Below are 11570 nucleotides of genomic sequence, written 5' to 3'. Positions count from 1 at the left end.
AAGGCTGATGGATTGCGACCATCTAAGCCTATGCCAGCAGCAAACAAGCTACACTTTATCACATATTTTGAGCCAGATTACTGGAATATTAAAGATGTAGTCGTTCCACGGGCTGATGCAGAGGAAGCATTGGTTGCATTTGGCAGTATTTTTAATTATGAAATTAATTTAAACGACTACAGAGATTTTTTGGAAAATGTGCTGAAAAATCCAGAAAAGTACAAAATTCCTGACAGTATTAGAAAAGCTAGAGATATTGTCAGGACAATTGCTGTTAGTTCAGCAGAGGCGGAAAGGGGGTTCTCAAAAATGAATCTCATATATTCAGAGCAAGGAACACGCCTAATTGTTCCAAACATAAGTAATCTGATGGTGATAAGTGTTGTTGGCATACCTGTTGAGAGATGGGACCCAATTCCTACAGTGAAAGTTTGGCTCACAGCGCACCAACACACGGCTGATGATCCACGAGTAAAGACAAGGAAAGCTGCAACAGAGAAATCTGGAAGCCTAAGAACAGTATGGAGATATCAACAACCAGAAAAGCAATAACACAAGTAAGTACTTGAGTGTTTCTCTTTCATTGTGTTATTCTTATGCAAGGTGTAAGTGCAAGCAATTAAGGTCTTGCTTTCTGTGTCTGTCCTTTGTGCAGGTTTTTTGAGCAAAGTAAAGCGATAAGGTGGTGTGCAGAAGACCGGCAAGCCAGTGATCCTTCCTCTATAAGTAGCTATCTTTATTGCTGGGTTTGGTGTGGTCTGTGCTGTGTTCATCCTTGAGATAGTGAAATGCAAGCAATTATGGTCTTGCTTTCTGTGTCTGTCCTTTGTGCAGGTTTTTTGAGCAAAGTGATAAGGTGGTGTGCAGAAGATTGTCAAGCCAGTGAGATCCTTCCTCTGTAAGTAGCTGTCAGGTTGTTGGAGCAAGGTGGTGAGGTGATGGTGCAGGAGACGCAAAAAAGGGCAATAATTTTCCTTTTCTATTATTTTGTGTGCTTGTTCCATCCTAATGCAGTGCTTGCAATTAAAGTCTTGCTTTCTGTGTCTCTCCTTTGTGCAGGTTGTTGGAGCAAGGTGGTGAGGTGGTGGTGCAGAAGATGCAAAAAAGGAGAGTAATTTTCATTTTCTATTATTTTGTGTGCTGGTTTCATCCCAATGCAGTGCATGCAATGTAAGAGTTCATTTCTGTGTCTCTTCTTTGTACAGCCCATTCATTGGAGTCCGTGATATTGAAGATTGGCAAGAACAGTCATCTTCCTTCTGTAAGTAGCTCTTTTATTGTTTTTGTACTTATTTTAATCTTATTGTAGTTCATCCATTGAGGCAAAGAATTCAGTGACATCGTCTTGGCCACTCCCACCCAGTCACATGGCTAGCAAGCCACTCCCACCAGGGCACATGGCCATAAAGCCACTCCCACCAGGTCACATGGCCGGCAAGCCACCTCCACAAAGGAGGCCACACCCACAGAGTAGGTTCCAAAAAATTTTGAAACCCACCAATGTCTTGTTTTATAAAAATGAACCTAAAATATCCCACTGCCTGATATTTAAAATATTCACCCCAATATAAATCAGAGCTTAGAGCTGATTTGTTTCCTTTTGGTCAAATAAAAATCACAAAATTCTGAATAGTAATATGTTGATAATCTGATAATTCAATGACAATTGCTATTTCTGGTTTTGAAAGTCAAGGGCCAACAGAAGACACTTGAGCATTTATCTTATTATCTCAGGACCACATTTTAATGTACTTAAACTCAGAGTGTAATGCCAACTAAGAAATGGTTTGCTTTATATATGGTCCTTCTTTAATGCTTTCTTAAAGATATTAATAACAGATAAGCACTTCAGCACTGTGAATCATACTAAAGTGGCATTTAATGTTTTTTTTAAAAAACATACTCGGTTCCTGCATAATATAGAAACTAAGCTTGCTGTACAAAAAAGTATTTTAAAAGCAGTGATAATAGGTATTAAAAGGCTATATTTGATTTTTCCCTATCTTGTACATTCATGCTCTACCTAGCTGGAAGATTTGCTGCACTCGTTTGAATTAAATGGTTCCCATCTTAAATCAGAAGAAACATTTATATGAAAATCAAAAATTTCAAGGTTGTGTGACCTAAATCTTCCTGCAGTATTCATATAATGGATTTTCTTTTTTTAAGTAAAATATTTAAAGCAGAGACAAAAGGAAGTATAACTCTTGTTTATGTCAACATCAGCTTGTCAGAGATAGATCCTGCTAAGTTTCACCTAGACTGACTCAACTTGAAGATTAGATTAGAAAAGGATCAGTGGTGGGTTTCAAATTTTTTTGGAACCTACTCTGTGGGTGTGGCCTCCTTTGTGGGAGTGGCTTGCTGGCCATGTTACCTGGTGGGTGTGGCTTGCTAGCCATGTGACCTGGTGGGAGTGGCTTTCTGGCCATGTGACCTGGTGGGAGTGGCTTGCTGGCCATGTGACCGGGTGGGAGTGGCTTGCCGACCATGTGACCAGGTGGGAGTGGCTTGCCGACCATGTGACCGGGTGGGAGTGGCCAAGACAATGTCACTGAATTCTTTGCCCCAATGGATGAACTACAATAAGATTAAAATAAGTACAAAAACAATAAAAGAGCTACTTACAGAAGGAAGATGACTGTTCTTGCCAGTCTTCAATATCACGGACTCCAATGAATGGGCTGCACAAAGAAGAGACACAGAAATGAACTATTTCATTGCATGCACTGCATTGGGATGAAACCAGCACACAAAATAATAGAAAAGGAAAATTACTCTCCTTTTTTGCGTCTTCTGCACCACCACCTCATGCTCCAACAACCTGTACAAAGGAGAGACAGAGAAAGCAAGACTTTAATTGCTTGCACTTCACTATCTCAAGGATGAACACAGCACAGACCACACCACACCCAGCAATAAAGACAGCTACTTACAGAGGAAGGATCCCTGGCTTGCTGGTCTTCTGCACACCACCTTATCGATTTATTTTGTTCAAAAACCTGCACAAAGGACAGACACAGAAAGCAAGACTTTAATTGCTTGCACTACTATATTAAGGATGAAACAAGCACACAAAGCAATAAAAGAGCTACTTACATAGGAAAGATGACTGTCCTAGCGGTCATACTCTGTTGTCTCTTCATCCTGTTAAATAATAGTAACTGCAGAATAACTAAAACAATATTGGACTCAATTGTGGTTGTAAGCTGAGGACTACAGGTAACAGAAGGGACCTCTGTTTTCACCCAACAATGTACAGACTTTTCAGGAAGGGTGTCCCCCAACAAACAGCTGCTGGAATTGTGTTTGCACAACAGTGGAAAAACAGAGATATGAAAATGAATAAATATTACAATGTGCAGGAATAAATAAATTGACAATTAAAATCAAGAAGGCTTTGAATACTTTTTAACATGGGATTTGTTTTAGCAATTGCTAACTAACGGAAACAGAAATTAGAAATCCAAAAGTATGAAAGAAAACACCAATTATGTAAGAAAGGTCCCTAAAATGTATAAGGAAATATTACTAGATCATTATTAATGTGTAGATAACTGCGGGACATTATACACCACACCCACACAAACTATGACAGTGCCAGGAAAACACCAAAAAATAAGAATCCCCCCCCCCCCAAAGACTGCAAATGAAACCAGTTTTTTTCCCTAACCCTAAGGACAGGAAAGACAATGCCACTGGAATAAAAACCATCAAGGCCATGGAAATTATAAAGGACAGTGCCAGGAAGCTCACAGAACCATCAACCACCTCAGAATTACATAAATGAGGGTGAAACCCACAAAATATTGCAAAGCTGCCTTGCATCAACCCGGCCTGCCCATAGAAAAGCAGCCACTTTGAGATACATAAACCTGGTCTGAACACTTTTAAGCAACATATTGCATCACAAAGAAAACATTTGCAAAAAGGAATAACATTTCTTGTAGTAAATATATTTTATAAACAATTAAAAAATAAAAATTCCCAAACAATAATTCAAAAAAGATATTCTATAAATAAAAAAAATCCTTAAAAACCATTGTTAAGTATTTCACCAGCAATAATTTATAGTATAACTATTTTAAGGTATTGTACCAGCCATATTCCACCAGCAATAATTTATACTGTAACCATTTCAAACTATTCCACACACAATAATTTAAAATGAAACCATTAAAAATATTCCATACACAATAAATTAAAATTAAACAATTTAAAAGAATTCTATGCACAATACATTTTAAAGTATTGAGTATAGAATATTTTAAAATGGTTTATTTTAATTTACTTTGGATAGAATCTTTTTTTAAAATAGTCTCAGACAATTTAAAAAAAGAATCCATACACAATAAATTGAAGTAAACCATTTTAAAATATTCTATACTCAATACTTTTAAGTAAAATTATTTTAAAAAATTCTATGCACAATAAATAAAATATTATTTTAAAATACATTAAAAAAATAAAAGAAAAAAAACCAGGTTACTTACCAGCAGGCAGAATCAGCAGCTCTCCGATGCGATGTATGGATGCAACAGGCAGCAGACAGGCAGAGAGGCAGGAGGACAGTTAAGACTGTTTAAGACTGCTTAGGGCTTAGCCAGCCAGGCGAGGCTGGAGAGGGGGGGACTTTTGGCCTAGCCTCACGGAGGCTTGCCGCCCACGCCAGCCCGGAGCTTCATCGAGGAAAGGTCCAAAGGCCTTTCCTCGGCGAAGCTAGCCTCCCGACGGCCGTGCGTTCCACCCGAGCCCGGCGCTTCATCCCGGAAAGGACCAGAGGCCTTTCCTCGGCGAAGCTAGCCTCCCGACGGCCGCACGTTCCACCCGAGCCCGGCGCTTCATCCCGGAAAGGCCCAGAGGCCTTTCCTCGGCGAAGCTAGCCTCCCGACGGCCGCACGTTCTACCCGAGCCCGGCACTTCGTCGCGGAAAGGCCCAGAGGCCTTTCCTCGGCGAAGCTAGCCTCCCGTCTCCAGCCAATCAGTGAGCGGCTGGCTGGGCTAGCTAGTTTAGTGTGGATGGGCGGGGGAGCGAGCGAGTTGCGTTGGGACGGCAAGGGCAATCGAGCGACAGGACCAGTGCCGGTTCCCAGAAGTTACTTCCGGGTCCAGTTACTTCTGGGTTTGGTCACCAATCGGTTCGCGCGATCCGGTGCGAACCGGTAGGAACCCACCACTGAAAAGGATATTGTGCAATCACAACCTAGCCTTAACATCTTTATCACATATTGGCAAAGATTGAACTTGTCCACATTGAAACCACTTTATTTTTTTAATAAAAATAAATAAATAACCAAATAAATATTAAAGCAGTTGAGTCTACAGAATAATAATAAAGCTTAAAAAATACCTCTCTGTGAAGTTCCCAGAAGATGACCTAATTAATTTACGAGCCTCGAGACAAAGTTCAAAAGAAATCCATTCATTTATTAGGATCAACATTCTGGTGTGTACTCCTGTGAAGCCAGACCTGATTTACACTTAATGGTGTCTGAACTTTACCCCTGTGTCCCCTCCCCTCTGCCTTGGTCATAACTCACATTCACCACAAGATGCTACTGTAGGTATGGACATGCACAGCTGTAAGAATATGAGACCCGACTCTAGCCAAAAGTATGCATGGAATTTTCCTCCCTTCTCTATGCCACTTGATAGTAGTCATGGCAACACTTTACAAGTTGACATCCACATTTCTTTGATACATGATGCATAACAATTAAAAAATTATTCTAAAATACATCATGAGCAACAACTTCGGCAATCAAAATTTATCTGAAATGTTACAATGCTTGTTTGACAAAATAGCATTATTGCCTTTCAGAATTTCATTGGGAGAAAATGATATGGTCACCCTTGGGAAGAACTTCCTCAGCCAGCATAGCCATTAAAAATATTTCCATTGGTCCAATCCAGGGGTGCGTTGCTGCTGGCATTACTGCTACTTCGCTTTGCATGTGCTTTGCGTGCATGCTGCTTGCTTCACCCATGCGCATGCCTGCCATTTACAGTTGCCTATAAATTGTTCTGCACATGTACAGAACATTATAAAATGACTAAAAAACATGCCGGCAACATGGGTGATGGGGAAACCGGTTCAGGGGCGTGGCAAGCCTGCCATTTCTACTGCTTTGATGACCCAGTCCCAATTTCCACTACCGGTTCGCCCAAACTGGTGTGAACCGGTAGCAACCCACCTTTGCTCCAATCATATACATATAAAAAATTACTGAGAGATAGCCAAAGATCATGATGGTGGAGAGGCTGATTTACAAGGAAGTATCTTATCAAATAGTCTGGTTTTAATGCTTCCAAAGCTATAAAAATTGATCACTAGAAAACTATAGTCTGTTATTTCAGTCTGTTTGGTAAGAATCACAAATATTCCACTGACAGCTTCTTTCAACAAATAGGTCACAACATTCTGGACCATTGTTAATATTTGAATACTCTTAAAGATCAAGACATTTCTCTGTCTGCCTAGCTCTTTTAGTCAAAGGTTGTTTCTGGGCATTGCTGATGACATATTATTTGCGATTAAGAATAATCACATAGGATTTCCAAGACAATGAAACCACATTTTCAGTTGGTCTCGGGTAGGATGTAAATTCCTATTATCTGCATTTATAAAGAGAAAGTTCAACTTGACTCAAGATTTTGCTTTACTTTGTCTGATTTATTCAGTTCCAATATTGTTGCAAGTTTCAACAAACTGGAAAAGAAAAGAAAATATCAGCTACATGTATATATCACCCGCATACATATTAATTCTGAGACTCAACATTCTTCTTGACCTCTCCAACGCTTTTAGAGAAATACTAAGAAGCATGTAGGATAGGGGTAAAAGACTAGCTTTTCTTACTAAAAAGCTCTGAAGTTATTCAATATGAGGTTTCCAAAATCACTCAATGCAAATCAAAGATGAAGGGAGCATGACTGATAGTTGAAAAATTACTGTGAAGTGCTTCATAATCAAAATGAGAAAATGATTTCTGTGTCATTCAAACCTCTTTCATTCCCCAAACTGATCTCAAACTAGAATGATATAAATCAATCACTAGATTGATATAGATCAATGTACATTGACCATTGTACATTTATCATTTCCCAGAAAAAATCTTGAATTGAGAAGTCACTATACACCTGAAAATTTTTCTAAGAAACTTGGAAATTAATCTACTTTGCCATTTTTCCCTTAATGGCAGTATTTTTAAACTTGCAAAAAGACAGGGAAAAATGCAACATTCAGCACTCCCACCATTTTTATTAGCAAGGGGAATATATATTTCATAAATAAATACAATTTCAGAGTTTCTTTTGATATATGAACAGTTAAAAATTAAATAATATATGGAAACATTGTATCTCTAATAGATAGGTATCTTATGCCTGTACAGCATTCTTCCCTTCCTATATTAAATTTAACAAATACAGTGATACACTGAGGCCTTGTGTCTACTGTACAGATAGATCAATACCAATTTTATTGCTTGTGTTAGTAGGGTGTTGTTGTTGTTGTTTTTTCTCCACATTTTCCTATTAATCTATTAACGAGCTATATTCATTTTTACATGTAATTTTTCTTACCTAGAGAGATGTTGAATGTGACTGGGTGTGTGGGGTGTGGAATGGTAATCAACCTCCTTTCTACTCTCAGGACACTACTGAAATAACTTTATGAATTTTTCATTGTACGTCTTTTCCAGTTAACATATATTTCCAAGCATAACATTATATGAAGTGCCCTGAAACAAGAAAATGTCATCTGCTATTGTCAAAGTCAAGGACAAACCTGATTTTATTCTTAGTCATCTGATTCTTGGTGCACAGCCTAGGCACAAAGCGAGTTATAAAAAAAACCTGGAGGGAAAAGTTTAAACTCCTGAGAATCACCTGCCAATTGTTGAAAGATTTTGAACAAATAGTAACAAATAGTGTGTGTGTGTGTGTGTGTGTGTGTGTGTGTATGTATGTGTGTGTGTGTGTGTGTATATATATATATATATATATATATATATATATATATATGTATGTATGTATGTATGTATGTATGTATGTATGTATGTATGTATGTATGTATTTGTGTTACAACCCCCGGTATGCCTAAATATGGGAGGAAGGTCACTACTCCCTCATTTCTGTCCTTCGGCAGAAAGTCGTGGCTAACACTCCTGCCTAAGATATAATACAGCCCAGGTTCAAATCCCAGTAAGGGTATGGCTAGCTGATGATTAGCTCGAAATAGATCTATACTAGTCTCCCTTTATTTATTTATCAGTACAAAAATACAACACAAATATAAAAAGGCAACATTAAAAATAAAAATATGGTTTTCTGCCTGCATGGTCTTCTGTGATGAGCCGAAGGACAGAAAGAGGGAGTAGTGACCTTCCTCCCATATTTAGGCATACCAGGGGTTGCAACACAAATACATACCTATTTCCCTGGCTCAACTGATAAGGAGGCGAGCCTGTGGCTTAGTGGCTAAGACTCCTGCCTAAGATATAATACAGCCCAGGTTCAAATCCCAGTAAGGGTATGGCTAGCTGATGAGAGCAAATTAGCTCGAAATAGATCTATACTAGTCTCCCTTTATTTATTTATCAGTACAAAAATACAACACAAATATAAAAAGGCAACATTAAAAATAAAAATATGGTTTTCTGCCTGCATGGTCTTCTGTGATGAGCCGAAGGACAGAAAGAGGGAGTAGTGACCTTCCTCCCATATTTAGGCATACCAGGGGTTGTAACACAAATACAGGTTCAAATCCCAGTAAGGGTATGGCTAGCTGATGAGAGCTAATTAGCTCGAAATAGATCTATACTAGTCTCCCTTTATTTATTTATCAGTACAAAAATACAACACACACACACACACACACACACACACACACACACACACACACACACACACACACACACACACATATATATATATATATATATATATATATATATATATATATATATATATATATATATATATATATATATATATATGTATTTGTGTTACAACCCCTGGTATGCCTAAATATGGGAGGAAGGTCACTACTCCCTCTTTCTGTCCTTCGGCTTATCACAGAAGACCATGCAGGCAGAAAACCATATTTTTATTTTTAATGTTGCCTTTTTATATTTGTGTTGTATTTGTACTGATAAATAAATAAAGGGAGACTAGTATAGATCTATTTCGAGCTAATTAGCTCTAATCAGCTAGCCATACCCTTACTGGGATTTGAACCCGGGCTGTATATATCTTAGGCAGGAGTTTTAGCCACTAAGCCACGGGCTCACTTGTATGTAACACAAATACATACCTATTTCCCTGGCTCAAGTGATAAGGAAGTGAGCCCGTGGCTTAGTGGCTAAAACTCCTGCCTAAGATATATACAGCCCGGGTTCAAATCCCAGTAAGGGTATGGCTAGCTGATGAGAGCTAATTAGCTCGAAATAGATCTATACTAGTCTCCCTTTATTTATTTATCAGTACAAATACAACACACATATATATATATATATATATTTGCATCATGATTGGTAGATTGGTGCTGATTGCTGCTGGCTGTGTGTCCGTTGTTGTTTCATGTTGTTGTTTCATGCTGTAAAGGCCCGGAGGGTGGGTGGGGCTCGTTTGTTGACTAGGGCTGGTTTCCAGATGTCTGGTAGGCAGGAGGTATCATCATGTTTATTCATGTTGTGGGTTTTTTTTCTCTATTTCGATAGCTTCCATAATTATGGAATTACACTTCAACAAGAGAATAATTATGGAAGCTATCAAAGTAGAGAAACATTCACTAGCTATATGCACACAGTGTCCATACTTATTACTAGTTTAAGCATCAAAAATACCTTAAATTGCTCTGCCATATATAGGAACAATACAGACACAAGATAAAGAGCCCTCTTTAAAAGCTATCCAGACATTTTGTTTCACTCACAAGACTCCAAAGAAAGAGGTTTAAGTTTACCAGATTTGAAATTTTATTTTAATGTTTGCTGCTTAGTCTCGATGAGTATCTGGGTGACTCTCCAAAACAAGAGATTGCTCAAATTAGAAGGCCAAGAATTAAGATTTGGATGGCATGCCTACTTATAGTATGGAAAGGTTAGACGCCAAAAACCTCTGTGTGCATGTGCACTGGCCAGCTGTTTGCGGATCTGCTCTAGAACCCAGTTCGGCTTTTCCGGAGCACCAGCTCTTAGTGCGCACGGCTGTGCAAGAAAATGGCCTACGCATGTGTGTTAGCCAACTGATTGTTGGGTGCTCATGCGTGCTACAACTTGGAAGTTTGGTTTTTCCAGAGTACAGCCCCTCTGGGCATGCATGTGCTCATGCAATGTTTCCGCGTTACCTTTTTGGCACTCGGTGCCAAAAGGATTCGCCATCACTGGTCTAAAAAATGTTTTTATAAAATGATGTACTATAGATATTTAACACCTGATAAGTTGTCAAACATGCATAAAGGTACTTCAAATGTAAAGGTAAGCAAGGAATTTTCTACCATCTTGATGGATTTGTGACCCCCCCCAAAAAAAAAAATACTGGGGTAAGTATCATATGTTAATACAGAAGATTCTTAAAACAAATATAGAAATCAAACCAGAAATATTTCTTCTAGGTATAATGGACAGGTACGAATTAGAACTTTATTATTAGACATGTTAAGAGCAGCAGGAATTCTTTATGCACAAAAATGGAAGGATATATTGATTTCCACAATAGAAGAATGATTGGAGAAACTGTGGAACTAGTAGAGATGGCCTAATTAACTGCTTTAATCAAAAAGAATAATATATCTAACTTAGTTTCAATCTGGAAACCACTTCTGGATTTTGTGCTTGAGATAGAGAAAGTGAAATTTTGACTTTGGGATTTACTAATAAGGAAAAACCAGGGTGTTTTTTTTGTTTGTTTGTTTTTTTGTTTTTTTGTTATATAAAGGGCTAGCATATACTGAATAAGCAAAGTGAAAAATTGACGCTGGCTGTATCATTAATACATTCATTCTACTGCATTGAAAAGAGTCAGAAATTAATGCTTTTTAAATGTTTTTTTTCCTCTTCATCGTACACTTCTCTCCTTCCCCTTTTCCTATTTTCATTTCTACTTGTGTTTTAAACTCTAAGAAGTTTAATAAAATTATATTATAAAAAGACATTTGGTTTTGGCTTTGTGTCAAAATGATGATGTAAAATTATATGTTTATACAGAAAATGTGCTGTAAAAATGTGTACTTGGTACACATTTTCTGGTGTTGGGGAGCACATGGCACTCATTTGCTTCTTCTAGGTGACGATCTGAAAAATTGTGTCTCACCATTGGAGAAAAGCCTGTTTACTCCAGTCACGTCTTGTCATTTAATCAATATAAACTGCCCGATACTACTCTTTTTTCTACCTCTATTCCTCCAGTGGTGCAGATAATGTTTTGTTACCCCAGTAGCAGGACAGCAGAACTTGGGAGATCTACCATTATTCTTCCTGATTTTATAGTCGTTTTACTCGACAGTGGAGGTGTGCAGTTTATACCTATTGCTTGGACCAGTGCTGAAAATTCAATTGCCTCTCAGG

The sequence above is a fragment of the Natrix helvetica genome (assembly GCF_964273705.1).
Source record: "Natrix helvetica genome assembly, chromosome: 1".
Classification (NCBI taxonomy): Eukaryota; Metazoa; Chordata; class Lepidosauria; order Squamata; family Natricidae; genus Natrix; species Natrix helvetica.
This window is presented reverse-complemented; position numbering follows the sequence as displayed.